The sequence below is a fragment of the Lissotriton vulgaris genome, unplaced genomic scaffold (genome assembly GCF_964263255.1).
Source record: "Lissotriton vulgaris unplaced genomic scaffold, aLisVul1.2 SCAFFOLD_456, whole genome shotgun sequence".
NCBI lineage: Eukaryota > Metazoa > Chordata > Amphibia > Caudata > Salamandridae > Lissotriton > Lissotriton vulgaris.
In genome coordinates, this window is record NW_028253265.1 from 643347 (window position 1) to 661593 (window position 18247).

Consider the following 18247-nt stretch of genomic DNA (forward strand, 5'->3'; position numbering starts at 1 on the left):
GTTCTGAATTGTTGGAGTCTTAAGCTGGATGATCGTACTCGTTTGTTAATGTTCGTCAAAGAGTTTCTTATCTGTTTAGAAGTTATATTTGATCCCAATATTCTGCTCCATTTATCAGCAAGCTTACTACAATCGTTAGATTTGGCAGCAATGGGAGTTCTATATGTCTCACTTATAACCGATTTGTTTTTTGATGAGTGTAAACAGATCCAGATGTCACTTTCTGGGGCTTCCAGAATTTGTTTTTTGTTAATCAGATAATCATGTATCTGTAGGAATTTGTATCTCATATTTTCGGATAGATTGTATAGTTGCTTAAGGGTGTTGAAATCCATGAGGCCCTGTGTATTGTATAAGTCCCCTAAGGTATTAATACCTAGTCTAGACCATCCGTGGCCAGTATTATCATTGAAGATGTTTGGTAGGCCTGGATTTCCCCATAGTGGTAGATTTGAATGAAAGAGGTTAGTATCACAGAAAGATAAGATATTGCCCCATATCTTTGTTATATCTCTAGCTGTCTTAAATTTGACTCTTTTGTAATAATTGGGATCGTTAGTTCTAAATAAAAATAGATTTGAGTCGGATTTTAACATGAAATAATGAAAGAATAAGGCCCTTCCATCGTTGAGTAAGGAGCGTAAACGATTAGTGAAAGCAGACCAAAAATATAGTTTAAAGTCCGGAAAATTAAGCCCACCTTCATGTGTATCATTTTTCATAAGGTTTAATGATCTTCTCGCCTTTTTATACCCCCATATAAAACTACTAAATATTCCATCCAGTTTCCTAAAAAATTGATTGTTTAATGCTAGTGGTATAGATCGAAATAAGTATGTGAATTTAGGTAATACCTTCATTTTTATCAAATTAATTCTGCCAATTATATTGAGAGGTAGCCTATGCCATTTTTTTAATAGTAACCTAGTAGATTTGATTAATTCATCGTAATTTATTTTGTTAATGTCTTGTACTTTGGCTGTTATTCTTATTCCCAGATATGTGGCTATTTTGCATATCTCGGGCATCATCACAGGTGGGGCATAGTTAACTATTATTTGCGTTTTTTGTAAGTTTAATTTATAGCCCGCTACCTTGCCATATTTCTCTGCTTCTAAAATTATTCCTTTTTGGGCCTCTACAACATCTTCCGTATAAACTGCTATGTCGTCAGCGTATGCTGTTATTTTTAATTCTTGGTATCCTGATTTAAACGGTATAATCTGAGTTTGAGATTGAAGGGCTAGCAAAAAAGGTTCTAAAGAGAGTGCAAATAAAAGAGGTGAGAGAGGGCAGCCCTGTCGGGTTCCTCGTAAAATCCTGAAATCTGAAGATACCAGCCCCCCATAGCTAGTAAATGCAGTTGGTTTGTCGTACAATGCTTTAATACATTTCAAGAATTCCCCCCCAAACCTTAATTTGGATAATACACACCAGAGAAAATCCCATCCCACTCGGTCGAAAGCTTTTTCAGCATCTAACAAAATCATACCGAGTGGGGTGGAATCCGTCTCTGCAACGTCAAATGCTGTTATGGCCATATTAACATGTATGGTAGTGTCTCTCCCAATAATGCAGCCATGTTGCTGTGGGTGGGTAATCATGGGCATAATGGGGGCCAATCTTAGAGCTAGAATTTTGGCAAAGATTTTCGCATCAGTATTTATCAGTGAAATAGGGCGATAAGACCCTCTTTCCTCTTTCGGTTTGTCCTTCTTCAGAAAAAATATTATTTTAGCCCTGTTCCAAGATTGTGGTGTTTTTCCTTCAAGACCTACAGATTGAATTACTTTCAGCAAGAGTTGTTCAAGCTCTTTTAGGCATGTTTTATATATTTCTAATGGTATAGTGTCTTCCCCTGCTGCTTTTCCTGAGGGTAATGAGTCAATAGCTTGATGTAGTTCTAGCATAGTTATCTCATCAGACAACGAATCTATCTCTATGATATTATGAGTATCTATGGTGTAGTTTTCAATATATTTCTGTATGTCATCTATGCTAGGGGCCATTTCTGGGGTGTATAAGTTCTTATAATAATCAGCAAATTGTTCCAAGATGTCTTGAGGTTTAGTATAGATTTTGTTCCCTCTCCCCCGTATACTTGTGATTGTAGCATTTGCTCTGTCTTCAGTAGTTTTATAGGTCAGAATTTTCCCAATTTTATCCCCACCTTTATATTGATTTATTTTAAATGTATGTAGGCTGTTTATGCTTTTTTTGATAAATTTGGATTTTGCTTCATTTTTCAGTGACGTGAGTTTAAGCCCTATTTCTATGCTCGATGGCAAGTTAGCCTGAAGAGATGATGACAAAAGTTCCTCTTGGATAGTTATTTTTGACATTAAAGTATCATTCTTTTTTTTTGATTCTATGTTTTGTCTAATCACGTAAGTTTGAGTATAGCCTCTGATACTAGCTTTACAAGCATCCCAAACTATTGCTGGTGATGCTGAATTTAAGTTTATATTTATGAATTCTGTAAGATGTAATTTTAGCTGTGTTATATAATCTATATCTGATATTAGATGTCTTGGGAAAGAAAAAGGCCTAGGCGTGATTCTATTATCTGTTGTTTTAAATGATAAAATTATAGCATTATGATCAGAAGAGATGCGTGGACATAGGATTATAGAGCTTGCATTCAATAAATTGTCGCTTATAAGTGCCATATCAAGCCTTGAACATAATTTATGGGGTGCCGAATAGTACGTATATCCTGGCTTATTTGCATATAGATTTCGCCAAGCATCTTTTAAATTATGTATACGGCATATATCAAATATAGAAGCCCTTGTTTTATGCATTCTTTGATGTCCCCATGATCTAGTTGTGTCTATTCTATAATCCATGATGCAATTAAAATCACCCATAATAATAAGTTCACCAGTCCAGTCTAATAGCTTAATGTTCAATTCATCAAAAACAGTAGGCTCATCTATATTGCATCCATATACCACACATAAAACATAGTTAACATTCTCGAACCGTATCTGGGCAATAGCCCATCTACCATTTTTATCGCAAGATGTTTGTATTATCTCAGCCTTAAATCGTTTATCTTTAAGTATAGCAACTCCCCTAACAGGTTGGCCATATGCTGAGCTGATGATAACTTCGTATCCTAAATGGTTGAGAAGTTTTCTATCCTTCCCTGTGATATGTGTCTCAGATAGAAGGGCCATATGGGAGTTATGTAATTTTAATTCTTCTTTTATCAGCATTCGTTTATTCTTGCTATTTAGCCCAGCAACATTCCAGGCTAGACATTTTATTTCATACATCTATATATCAGTTTAACCAAAAAAAGGGACCAAATTAAAGCTTTGCTCTCGAAGTTTATCTTATATTGATCAGAGTATTGCCTTGATTTCATGTATTGTGTTCTAAGAGTTCGTTTAATATACACAAAAGTTCCAATATCGTTGTTTAGTTCCACCACCTCAGCCTGCAAACTATTTTCTTTTTTTTTATTCTTACCTCCCCCACCCTCAACCCCCCAGAGTGGCTATTATTCTCCAAAATATTATGAGGAGATAAAAGTTCAAAAGAAGAGTTCACAGGAGATATGGGAAGAGCAGCATTCTCTGTTGTCTTTGCATCTGTTGCAGCTGAAGAGAGTGTTTGTGGCTCGGACGGCTCACCCTCTATTGCGGAAGTATCTATAATAGAATCTTGCGGCTCATGCAGCATTGATATTGGTATTTGTTCAGAGAGAGTATCTGATGCTGTGTTAGGTGGTATATTAGATAAATTAGGTAAAGTAATAGAGGGATCGCTTTTCCCATTATTGACATCGTCATTGTTAGCATCACTAGTATTTCTTTGTGTCGTTTTGGTGGAGAATAATTCTGTTGGGCTTGCTCCGGACAGTCTTTGGGTCATATTTTTTACTAACCCTTTTGTCACCATCCATCTTATTAACGAGCTTTTATCTTGTAAGGTTTTTGTCGAAGTCTGGCTGTTAGTTATCATAGATGCTTTTGTGTTTCATTCACATTCTTTTCTTTTAGGTTGGTGCCATCATGCATGCATCAGAATGCGACCAATATGCAGTGCATTTTGTACGCTATGCAAAGCACCACATTAACCCAAGATCAAATATACAAGGAAATGGTTCAGAACTAATCGTAAAGGTGTGCCCAATGAGGAATCTAGTGAGAAAAATAAATCAAATGTCTAGTAGTAAATGATAGTGTACATGTGTTTGGCTCGTTTTCACAAAAGCTTGTGTGTAATAGCCAAAGCACTGACAAAGCAGACAAATGTCAATGTCATGTAGACCCCATGCTTGCAAAACCATCAACTCATATTTATTTTTGGTGATCAAAAAAATGACATTTGGATACCTGAAAAGCCACAGTGCTTAGTGGGTCAGTTTCATAATGTCCAATGACAGCAATACCAATATTTCTTGAAAGATTCAACTCTATATTTTATATCACTATGCCATCCTCTTATCATCCAATATTACATTATTCAGTATTAAAGTAACTCACAAACATTTAAAATCATATAACAATGGAAAATAAGCCAGTTCATGACAGCTGACTGAAGAAAATTTATTTTATGCAGGTTACCATATCCAATTTGACATTTTAATCCCCCTTTATACCCTCCCTCATCATATGTAACACTCTGTAAAGAAAGACACACATTGCTCACTATTATACAGAGCACAGAAAACCCCTACTGTCCAAAAACAAAGAACAAATTACTTAACTTATGTTACACTATTTCTGGTGTATATCTATTTTGTAGTGATTTTTGTTGCAAGTTCATTGAGCAACCATTTTGGTAGTAAAGAAAAAGATTTGTTTATGTATAAAAAGAAGAACAAAGGAGAGGATGAGGAAGAGCATAGGAAAAATAGTAGAGAGAAGAAGGGAGATGAGGGAGAGATGGAAAAAGCAGGAGGAAGAAAAATTAAGATTGTGGTGAGTGCAAAGAGATGAAATGAGTTAAAGGTAACTAGCATAGAACAGTTGTAAACATTTGGAGTATGATACAATATGTATTATATGTTCACCAAATATAACATTCCACCAAGTAAATACAGATAATTTAGAGAAATCTTTCCAATAAGAGAGTACTACTTTAAAAGTAAGTGCAATAAAAAGATCTAACAATAGAGGTATATTAGGTAAATTATCAATATGAGGTTAAAGAGAATCTAAGAAAACATTCTGCAATGCAAGCAGAACTGTACATTGAAAAGTATTTAAGCATTTAGACCAAATTAATATGCAGAAAGCTTTACCATGGCAACAATTACATAACAAATTAACCAAAGAGACATTATGATTTGAACTAGGCCAGCATAGAAGAGAATGTGTCAAACTTTGCAATATTTTCTGGGGTAATGGCAGTGTTTATATGTATATAAAAAAGACTAACCGCATAATGTTAGCAGCACTAGAAGTTTTGAATGGTTGAATATAGCTAAGTTGTCTTCCCATAACATTTACAAAGAACTTTTAGATCTAGTGCAATTTGGATATATTAAAGTTTATAAATGAGAGCAGCCTTGGGAATAGAGCCATGTAAAAGTTTGTCTAGCGATGCATTCAGTAGAGGTGGTAATGGCCAGGAGTCATATGGTACAAAAAATAACTTTGTCATTCCAATGTTTAAAATGTTTCCAATGTTCAAAATAAAATGATCTTTGCATATACTAAGATATTTATTATACCAAACCGAGGAACACAAGAAACACTGCTGGAATGTAAATGTATCAAAAAGTATTCTATTTAATAAAAATTGTTCAAAAGTACAATTTGACATGTGAACAGTGTTGTTTAAAGCAAAGTAATTAAATAGAGAATGTTCCAAAGTAATCCAAATTGGTGAAGGTTGATCTTGGAATCCATAAGCCAGAGCACAACACTGTCGAATTAAAAGAGAGGAATGATACCGTTTAAAATGTTGAAATCGAATACCACCTTCAAGTTTTGGTTATATAGATACGTGTTTTTTTATTATTCAGTAAAAATGCAGTCCAAAAAGAATCAAGTTGGTTAAAATAGTATTTAGGGATTTTAAAAGTTAGCATTGAAATAGTGTAGAGGATGTGTAGAACAATCATCGTTTTAATAGTATTGAACCTTCCCAAACTTTGATATAAACAATAGAGATTAAACTGAGGGTAAGGTGTGTATTTTGTATTTTAACATAGTAACATTTTTACTTAGGGGCTGATCACTTGTCTGGTACTCGGAGCAGGGCCTCCAGACTTGTGAAGGCATGGTGGTAGAGGTCCAGCCACTGCCACACCGGCTGTCCGACTCCCAATTATGACTTCAGCAGTCTGACAGCCATTGCACCGCTGCAACTGCCGGGGAACTACGGTCCCACATCTGTCTGAGGGTCACAATATGCTTGGTGGTGCCCTGAGGTACTGCCAATCATATTACGACTTTCCTCATTGCCAGTGGTGTCCCAAAGATATCCTCCATGTTACTTCTGGCAGTCAGGAAAGAAAGGGGGCCCTACAGAGCCCCCTCTTGCCCCTGTGCATTAGGGTGTATGCGGGGGGGCATGGTGTGTGCCCCCCTGTCTGTATGCACCCCAGTTCCAGGACAGCATGGACTTTACAGTCTATGCCATACCGGAACGCACTGTGTCTGGCCCACGGCACTGCCTTTCTAAGGCTTTCCAAAAATTAAGAGATAAAATCCTGTGGGCGGTGTGCAGGTGACTTTGGCAGTCCTGGAGAGGGAGGAAGTGTGTGGGCGTGCTCCAGGACTGCCAAGGTTGTAATCCCACCCTAAGTCTGTCGTAAACAGTGGGAGAAAATCAGATACCAAGATATTTAATGTTTGAGGGACATCATCTAAAGTTCGTATTAGCAAACATGTCTTGACAGTGAATAGAGTTCACAGATAAAATCTATGCTTTATCAAAATAATATGTATAACCTTGTGATACTGGAATATAGAGAAACCTCTTCTTAAAATTGATCCAGAGAGATAAGCAGATTGGACATATATTAGGGTATCATCAAATATGCAGATAATTGAACTACTAGAGCACCGTGTTTAAAACTTGATATGTTTGTCTTACAATGAATTCACTCCAGGAAAGGCTCCAAACATAGAACAAATAATAAAGAAGAGAGGGGGAGTCCTTCCATTGTGCCTCTATGTAAGTAAATGTAAGAAGTAAAGCGACCATTCTGAAAAATACTAGCTCAGAGGTTAGAAGATAGCAATTTAATGAAAGAAATGAATTTAAGGCCAAAGTCAAACCAATGAACGATGGTAAACATAAATTGCTAATTAATACATTTAAAACCTTTGTGTACATATAGTGAGAGGGCTGCCAAGGGGGAGTTAACTTGTCAAGCTAAGCTGACAATACTAGAGAACATTCTAACATTGTCAGCAGCAAGTCTGGCCCTTAATAATACCAGATTGGTCAGATTTTACTGGAAGAGGAATAACAGACTCTAAACATAAAGATAAGATTTTGGCAAAGATCCTGCAATTGTAATTGATAATTGATATAGGCCTATAATGCATATACAATCAAATTTCTTTATCTGGCTTAGAGATTAAAGTTACATAGGCTTCCATAAAAGAGGCACTAGCTTTGAATCAGAAATAAAAAGTTAAAAAGTTCTGATAATTTGGAAGCACGAAAAAGAAACATGAATGAGAAGATTTCAATAGAGAAACCATCCGGAGCAGGTGCTTTTGCCCTCTTCAAAGACTAAATTGCATCTGAAACCTCCTGGAGTATACTATTAACTCCTAGCCTAGCAAATTATCTATAGGAGAGGGTGGTTGAGGGATAACATCAAAATAATTCTGAACTTTGAATGCTGAGGTGGTATTGTCTGTATAAACAAGCAAGGCTCGGGTCCTGTCACTACCTGGCCTGGACCACTACAATATCATCAAACAAGCACAGTGACAAGGTAGGCTGTTGCAATTAAATTGGATAGAACCTTAGACAATCATTTCTAAAGTCTACATGCTTTATTCCACTTTAGCTTAAGAATTTTTGACCAAATCATTTGGATACACATTAAAAAACATTTACATCCAAAATACACATGATTACTTTGAAAAACCACACTTGTGATTAGACACCATTTAAACAAATCAAAAATTCAAAATATAACCCAAAAAACTGTTCTAAACAACATAAATGACCAGTCAATTCAAACCAATTCCCTCGAGACACGCCCTGTGTTGGCTCACCCTTTCTCTAAAGCCAACACGTTTCGAACCCCAAGTGGCAAGGGTGTTCTCCTCAGGACTGGATTGGATCGTGAAAACTAAAAACACAAAAAAATTATAAGAATGTGATGTAAATAAAGCTGAGCTACCCTGTTGTCAGGCTATCCTAGACAAGTTTTAGGCATCAGATAAAGTGTGTACCTGATTGTAGCCGTTGGATTGGTCAAAGGTTGAATTTAGCTGTGATGGCGTTCTTACTAATGTTTTGGTGAAGCTGCAACATTAGAGAAATAAAGAATTAACTCCCATGAGGTTTTTGTGTGGCAGAAAGCTGCCTGCTTCATTGCAGGAAATAAGTAATAAATCATACCTTGAAGGCCCCAATCTGCACTCCCATAGAAAACATCAGGGGACATTGCGTCTAGTTTGAAGAACGATGCGATTTACTTGTGCAATCTGCAAAAAACCCAGAGACTTCTAATTTAGCACTCTCCCTGTCACAACCCTGAATGCGTACCTGCTCCAAGTGCCAAAACCAGCAGGGAGAGGCAGTTACCCCCACGGTTAAAACACAAAGAAATACAAAGCTGCACTTCCCTTCTTACAATGTGCCACTTCCAAAACTGCGAAGGTAGCAGTTTAAATTCTTCGGTGCGATTACATGTTTCCATGAAAGATGAGGCCCATAGTTCAAAGTGCCATGGAGAGATGTGAGCGACCAGCAGCAGGGAGGCAGAGTTTTCAACTGCTTCATAAGTCTAAGAAGGATTCTCTGTTCATTCTATGCCCTGGTGCATTATGGAACACGTGGTTTAACACCTTCGCTGCTAGGCCTCCCCCCCTCAGTGCTAAGCCTTTTATCGGCTATTTGGGGTAGTTCACCTTAGGCCCCTGTAACTTTTTGACCACATATGGTATCCATGCCAAATTTGCGTCCTTTTTTACCAACATCATGGGGATTCTAAAGGTACCCAGGGTTGTGGATTCCTTGTGGAGTGGACTCAGAAATTAGCCAAAATTCAGGTAAATTCTTTTTTGTTTGAGAAATTGGAAAAAAAGGGCTACAGATGAAAGCGGCTGGTTCTTTCCCTGCAAATGGTATCAATAAAGGAAGTATGGTGCTGAAATCACATTCTTCCCATCTTTTGGGGACATGCAGACTTTTGTCAGAAAACCAACATTTTTTACACAGTTCTGGCATTTTTTTGGGACATAGCCTATTTTTGCTATTTTTTGTGCTTTCAACCTCTTTCCAGTTAATGGTATAAATGGGTATAAAAGACAAAATGGATCCTGAAGAGCTATACACTTTAGAAAAGTAGACAATATTCTGAATTCAGCAAGGGGTCATTTGTGTAGATCCTTCAAGGTTTCTTTATAGAAACTAACCGTTGAATATAGGAAAAATTGAAAATTAGTTGAAAAAACAGCCATTTGTGTCAACGTTTTCATCTAATTAACACAGTTGTTTGAAAGCAATATACTGTTACATCCAGTGGACCTTTTTTATTTGTGGGGATATATAGGAATTGTAGGTTCAAAAGAATCCGATGAACCCAGAGCCAATAACTTAGCAGCTTCTTGCAATGGTTTTTTATTATGTACCGGGTACACAGCAATTCATTTTGGAAAATATATACATGGAAAAATTGGTATGAAAGACACCTATGTCAGTCAGTCAGTCAAACAAGCTTTATTCGACATAGTCATAAAAGCATTACATATATAAATTTATATAAAAATGGAATTAAAATGTATACAAGGTTTAAAACAAGTAATTCATTATAGTAAAAATGACCAGTTTAAGATACATCAAGTATTCATGTATAAAGTGCATTTTCAAAGACCAACCGCTTTACATTTTTTGCTTCTAATAATCCAGGCCCATCCTAAATATTTTGCCACAGCTATATATATTACAGGGCTTGGGTTTGTACAGATAATTCTAGTAGCCACAATTCCACTCTGAGTGCCTAATAGTTTAGCCATGGGTCGCAGCAAGACTCTGCGCGGGGCAGAGTAGGCCGGGCACACAATGAGTAAGTGGCTAACTGTTTCTTTAAGATTTGGGCAAAATGTACAAGAGCTACTTCCACTGTTTGACCATCTGGATGTGAAAGATCTGATAGGTATACTACCAATTCTCATTTGAAAGTAAAGTTTTCTGTCCAGTGGCTTTGTTATGTCGTCCCAGAATGTCTCGAAGCGAGTTTCATCCTTGAACTCCATAAACACCCCTGTTAGTGAAAGTGGGGGAACGGTCCTAAAAAGTTTCAAAGATATCATCTTCCAGTACAAGCCCTTGATTTCCTTTTTTGATGGAAATACAGCATTGGTTGGGTCTTCCCATGTCTCCGCCAGACCCAGCTCTCTGAGAACCGCTCTAATTCCAGAGAGCCATTTTATCTGGTGAAAGACATCACTTTTAATAATGTCCAGGAGTCCCATGGCAAATATTTTCAGCTCCGGCGTTACCCATATTCGTCGCCAGTACAATACAGGTCCTGTAAAACCGGGCCCATGGGGGTGCTGTGTGGGAGCATAACAAGATTTCGTAGGAACCTATTTTCGGAGGCCGTTAACTTACTTAGGTTCCCATGTCCCCACATCCCAACCCCATAAAGTGCTGCACTTACGGCCTTTGCATTATAGACTTTAACTGCAGGTGCCATCGGTTTTGTCAGGGATTTTGCATGTTCGCGGGTCAATGCCCCTGCGATTTGCCTATGCTTGAGGGTGGCCAGGTCAATCTGTTCATTCCAACGTAGGTCATCTTGGATGGTAACACCCAGATATGAAAGCGATTTTACTTGCTCTAGGGGGAGGTTATTCATCAGGACTTTTCCTTTGAATGACTTGTGTTGATTAAAAGACATAAATTTGATTTTGAGACGTTAATTTCCAGGCCATGGTCAGTGCAGTATGTTTCAAAGATCCCAAGTGCTTTTTGCAGACCACTTGGGGTCTTGAAAATAATGAGACAGTCGTCGGCAAACATTAAGATTGGTATCTTAGCACCTGCTAAAATTGGTGCATCAACATTTGCCTCCAACAGGGTCTTTGCGACGTTGTTAATGTAGAGGGAGAAGAGGGTAGGCGCTAATAAGCAGCCTTGGCGCACTCCTCTCTCTACCGGGAACTGGTTGGTAACATGCCCTGGGGAGCCCCATCTTATCTGGGCATAATTATGCTCATGTAATTTGATAATCATAGAAAGATGAGTGGGGGGCACGCCCATGTCATTCAAGACAAACCAAAGGTTGGACCGTGGTACAAGGTCAAAAGCTGCCCTCAAATCTATGAAGGCAGCATACAAGCTACCTCCCCCAAGTTGAACGACCTTCCAATAGAGCATTGCGAAATGTAGGGCTTGATCGACTGTGCTTATGGAGGTTCTAAATCCTGCTTGGAGGTGGGACAGGATGTCCATCTCCCGCTCCCACTCTTGGACCGTATTTAATACCAGTCTGCCATAGAGCTTCTGGATGGTATCAATTAGACTGATCGGGCGATAATTACCTGGGAGCGATTTATCGCCCTTTTTGAAGACGGGGATTATTTCCGCCCCGTTCCAGGATTCGGGTATTGGGGATCCACTGGCTAAGATATTTGCCAGTAATAGTATGTACTTCCCCCAGAGTTCTCTATTATTAAGCAAGATGTCAGCTGGGACACCATCTATACCTGGCGCCCTTCCAGGAGTGATAGAATCTAGTGCGCGTTGGATGTCCATGATAGTAAACGCATCTCCCGTACAGGGGGTACATACAATCCCTTCTCTCTGTTCTACCGGTAGTGCCGGCCCTTTAGCGTATTGGGGCCTAAAACGAGTTACCCAATCATCCTGGGCTACCCAGTTTTGGGGGTTTTTGGGGCTTCCTTCACAACCCCATTTCAAAAGGTCCCAGAATTGTTTACAATTTTTGTGAGAACTTGCCTCCTTAAGCTCCTCCCATCTTTTTTCATCCCAGGCGCGCTTAGATTTTTGAATAATAGTTTTATACGCGCTCCTGGCAGTGCGAACACTAGCACTGGGCCCATTTTTAATGGCTTGACCTAGTTCCAGCCGTGCTTTTATATATTCTTTATTATACCATCTTGGAGATTTATCGGTCGTGTTTTTGTTCGGATTATTTGGTTTAACAAATAAACCTTATATCTCTCAGGGGTAAAAGGTTCGACATTGGAACAGGCGCTCAATTCCATAGTTGCTTTCTGTAAATTTTTTAAAACAAAGTCAATGTTTGACTGATTTTGGGCAACTTTGGCCCACTTCAGGTGGTGCATTTCATTTGCCAATACAACGTTTGAGAGCTTCCGTTACTTGGGTCCTCTGGTGTCACTGGGACTTTCCAGTAGGAAAAGATCATGCATAGGGGGTTGTGGTCACTCTCTAGGCGGTCAACAACCATCATGTCCACCAGGTGGTGCCATACCTCAAAGTGGACTAGTATATAGTCAATTCTACTTTCTCGGTTGCCGCTTTTGAAAGTGACAGCACCCATCCGGTCTTTCGGGGTCCTTCCATTGACTGCCCTTAGTCCTTGGTTCAGACACATTGAATTAATTTGGATCACCAGGTCGGTCCATCTTTTCACTGGGTCCAGTTCTAATTTGGAACCCCCCACTGGCTATCTTGATCGTCTACAAAATAAGAATCGCCCCAGATAATGGTTCAAAGTTTACATTAAAATCTCCAGCAATAATCAGCCGTGAGTTTTGGGAACATTTTTCAATGAGGCCTTCGAGGACGACAAGAGTGTCTGACTTCCTCCCCCTGTGCTCCTAGCATACACATTATAAATGCATAAAGGTTTAGCTCGATTAAGTACAAGGGAGAGAATCTGTATATCCTTGTGATTAGAGGTGAGCTCCTTTACGATGATCCCAGAATCTTGTTTGACCCAAATAGTTAGTCCCCCCGAGGGTCGTCCCTTGGCTCCTTTTACAGCGGCGACACTAAAATTCAAAAACCCTGGGAGATATAGTGGGTCAAGGAGCCACGTTTCTTGGAATATACAGATGGTGAACTGGCTGACAAACAAGGCCCATTCAGGGCTTTCCACCTTGGTACTCAACCCTGCAATATTCCATGACAAAATTGAGCCAAATACGTCAAAATCTGTCAATCGACTTGCATCAGGGTTCAGGTTTGGTATACTAACTCCCCCTTTGTAGACCCCTGTGTCTAGTAAGTAACAAGGATTTCTCGTATGGATGTCCTGGAGTACAGATACATCAGAATTCGGGTTTGATGGAATATCTTCCCTACTATACTCGGCTATTTCTTGAAAAGCACAAAGTGCTCCTGTGTGGGTTCTCTGTGGTGCAGTTAGGATGGATAGTGATAGATTGTCACAGAGTTTAATGTCATCTGGGGTTAGTCAATAATTTGAGTCCAGGGATGACCCACCCACTCCTGCCCCCTGTGATTGAGTTCCTGTTTCTTTCAGCCACTGTTGGGGGGGTGCGGATCTAATTTGAATGGTTGAATGATCGGGGGAGCATGACCTGAACTCCAACGTTATTAGTTTTTGTGCAATATTTGCATTTTTAAATGTGAGTTCTATGCAATCAGTCCCGTGTCCTGGATGCGAGAGCCTAGAAGCCCTAGTGATGTCTTCCCTTATCACTGATAGGCATCCTCTGGTATGCCTAATCCAATGGATAGCCTTGTTTGTCAGTGAATCTTTGGTTTCCAGGTTCTTGCCTACACTTAATTTTGGGACGTTCACCATATATACTTTAGATAAATCAGGAGGTATAGGTCGAGACAGGGAAGAACATCTCCCGGGATAAATTTCTGGGGTGTTTCTAGTGGTGATGGGGGTATTAGAAGGCCTATCAGTGAGCTTTGCATGCCCATTATTTTTAGCTCTTTCAGGAGATTTAGATTTAGATGTTTTCACTGGTAGGGGCTTTGCTGACACCTCTGTGACTTTACCTTGTTTACTAAGGAAAATGTGTGCTTTGGTCTGGGTACTACCCCTATGCTGCTGTGGTACTGGACACTGAGGTGTTGCCTTTTGCTTCTCGACAGTACCAGTGCTCAACTGCTTTATAACAGGTTTACAAGTGGGGCAAGTATTCGCATTAGTAATTACCTTGTGAACTTTAGAAGTTAAAATGTCAACTTTATCTTGCATGCAATGTATAAAGCTACATAGACGGTTCACTAGGCTACAGAGTTCAGAAATATCGTTCCCAGTTTCTAAAGTGGGTATGTGCTGGTTAACTTCCAATCTCTGGCCATGGTAGGCATCTGGTGGTGTTTGTTGGGTCGAAGGAACCCCATTCTCTTTATCAGAACAGTCAATGTCTGTGAGAGGTAAATACCTGTTTGAGCACAATACAAGTGGATTAAGCGGGCTATGGGAAAAATTTTCGACCTCAGTGTCTATTATGGTTGGGCCATCATTTGGGGTGTCCCCTATATGCTCATCAATATTAATATTAGACTTTTTCTTCAAAAACATCCCAGGAACAACAGTCACACCCCGTTTGCCTTTCTTCTGCGTTGAGTCAGTTACATCATCCCCTTCCATATCTACTAGGATATTCTCTGATGGTGGCTTGGATGTGAGAATGAGGCTACAATCTTCAATCAGTTCTTCGATGCGTGTCATAACACAGTTTTCTCCCTCATGTTTGGGTGCTTTTGTGGCTTTTGTAGCTTTCTTAGATGTTCTCCTTTTTACCCGGGTGCTTGGCACATCTATGACACCCTCCATTGATTTCCTCTTTCCCATTATAATATGATCGTAATGGCACAGTACCTTAGGTTGTAGAGGGGTGATGGTGATGATGTAAGTGGCGTAGCCCTGCCCTGCCTCCTCCTGCCCCGGACAGCCACAGACAGCCCGCCCTCTGCCCGGGCTCAGCCCGGCGCGTCCCGTGGGACGGGAGGCGTTCCGCTCTTTGTTGGCGCCTCCGGGCGCTGTGTGTGATGTCCCATGCGTGCCTCTGCCACTGGGGCACCTGGGAGTTGTGGTTTTCGCTTGCCTTTCACCTCACGGCACGCTGGAGCGGAGATGGGAGCTGGGTGCTGGGCAAGCCGTTTCCGTTACGGCGGTGAGTGTTTCTGTTGCCCCCACAGAGCGCTCGGCGCTCCGCTCTTTCTTGGCGCCTCCGGGCGCTGTGTGTGACGTCCCAGGTGCGCCTCTGCCACTGGGGCACCTGGGAGTTGTGGTTTTCGCTGTCCGTTCACCTCACGGCGCGCTGGAGCGGAGATGGGAGCTGGGTGCTGGGCAAGCCGTTCCCGTCACGGCGGTGAGTGTTTCTCTATCACCTATGTATTTTTGAAATTGGAACAAAATATAGGGCCCGATTCACAGAATGAACTTAAGACTCAATCCTAAACTTACTACTATTTTGGTATTCACAGAATGCACTTACTACTTTTGGCATTCACAGAATGAACTTACTACTTTTGGTATTCACAGAACGTAGGATTTTGTCTTAAGTTTGACTTAAGACAAACTTAAGACAGACTTAAGACAGACTTAAGTTAGGATTTTGTCTTAAGTCTGTCTTAAGTTTGTCTTAAGACAAACTTAAGACAAAATCCTAACTTCTGTGAATACCAAAAGTAGTAAGTTCATTCTGTGAATGCCAAAAGTAGTAGGTGCATTCTGTGAATACCAAAATAGTACTAAGTTTCGGATTGAGTCTTAAGTTTATTCTGTGAATCGGGCCCATAGAGTTTAGAAACAGTATATATTTGCACATTTCCAAAATTGTGAGTACCCATACTAGCATGAGAATTGTAGGTCATTTTTCTAAATGACTTAGTTTTTTACACATTGTCTTTCATTTGGAAGGCAGAACTGCATCAAAAGTCAGTAGGCAATAACAGTTGCGCCACAATTCTGTGTTACCCTAAGTCTCTAGATAAAAATGGTACCTCAACCTCACTTGTGTGGATAGGCCTAGTGCCCGTGACAGGAAACAGCTCAAAACGTAATATGGACACACTTTATTTTTACAGTGAAAACTTACCCTTTTTTTGAAAAATACCTAGCTGTAGATTTTGAACCCAAGTTCTGCCGGCACCTAGGGAAAACTAGCAAACCTATATATTTTTGAAAACTAGACACACAGCGGAATTCAGTATGGGGTGACTTGACTGGCTCTCCCCGGGTTCTATTTCCCAGAATTCCTTGCAACCATAACAAATTGTAAAAAAACACACATTTCTGTGGTGGAAAGTTCTGAAATATGCATGAATCCAGTGGAGGAGTGTGGCTCACTGATTAGAGCGGCAGACCCTGATGTAGAGGTCTGGCCCGGGACCAGGGTTCAATTCCCGATGCGGCAGGGTCCTGAGCCCAAAAATGTGCACGGACTCGATAATTCTCGCCTCGGTGCCTATTCCAATCATGGGGTCCCACGTTGCAACTCTGGGCAACAGCTTGCTTAATCTCCACTACGGCGGCCCACCCGCTGCGGGATGCCTGGCTTTCACCTTGGGGATGCCTAGTAAGGGTTATCTCACAGGGAAAAAGCCAGGATGGGTTCCCAAGGCAAGCGCCTTGATGCCTTCGGGTGATACGTGCGCTATATAAGTCGCAATACAATCCACAAAATTCCACCCACCCTGCATTCCCCAAAGTCTTCCAAGAAAAATGGTACCTCACTTGTGTGGGTAGACCTAGTGCCCGCGGCAGGAAACGGCCCAAAACGCAACGTGGACACAACACATTTTTATGGTGGGGGGGTTGGGGCATTGCCATGCCTCTTCTGGGCAGCCCCCACCCCAACGTCAATAAAAGAAATCCCTGGTGTCTAGTGGGCTTTCTGCTCCCCAGGTAGTGTAGAAATGGGCTACAAACAAAAAAGCACTTGTGTGAGGGTACATTTCAATGGACGGACAATGTCTACTTTACATTCAAAGGGGAGTGTACATGAATTGAATGAGTGGTAGAACAGTAATGACAATGATGGCATGATGCAGTGACCTATCTGCATATGAGTGTATGTGTGTGCAGTTTCGTGCAGTGAGCCTGCAATGACAACAGTTGCTATATTCTTAATCACATCTGTTGCTAGCGATCCATACTCATCTGAGGTTATTCCTATGACTGCTATATCCATAGTGGTTATGCTGCCCATGCCCTGGTGAGCCTCCATAGGAAAGGTGACAGAAATTTCTCACACCTCATCTGACAACAAATTGAATAATCCATTACAGGACCCCTTGGATGTATGAGGGAGCTGGGTCAATCTCACATCTCATTGTAAGACTTTCAGTAAGCCATACATGTTTGCAGATGAGTATTCAGACATATCAATTTGCGTGCTTGGTGTGTGGGAGTGATGTCTCATTTGTGTCAGCTGCAGCACTATGTGCCCATCACAGACTATTGCTACCTCTGATTTCCCAACATCATCAAAGTGTATGTTGAGATACCCTAAGCTGATGAAAAATTTGTGTTGGATTGACCAATATATCTCTGAATACACACGGCTACTGAAAAAAGTAAGATCCTGGCCCAGTGGTGCTGGAAATCAGGAAGCATGCTATGTTGTAATTGTCACTGATGGTGAGTGTTGATACATATCCTTCACATTTGGACATGTCTGCCTCTCCCATTCGGAATGTGAAAGTTAATTTGTAACTTATTGCAGACCACCCCTTCCTTTTCCCACCTGATCCTTACTTGTAATCCCATAGCCTCCAGGTACAGCATCAAGGATGTCAGGGATGGAATTATTAACAAGCAACATCTTGGCAATGACCATCTCCTTTGGGTTTATATCCCTTGAGTATGGTGTGGTCTACAGATTCATGTTAGGTAATGGACCGACTATTCAGCTGGAGGGAGAACAGGTCTCTACCCTGTTGTGTGACCGTAATCAAGTGTGTGATCTCATTGTTGCAGTGTCCACAATTTCAAGTCTCCTCCTCAGCCCGGATAAATTGCTGACATACATTTCCAAACGTTGGAGTCCTACTAGGCAGTTAATTGTCCATATACTCAATGGTTTGATGGGGTGTATGACTTGTAGGAATCAGGGGCCTGGTCTTGGCTGGTTGCGGACAGGTGCCAACGTGCTGCCCCTAGGTG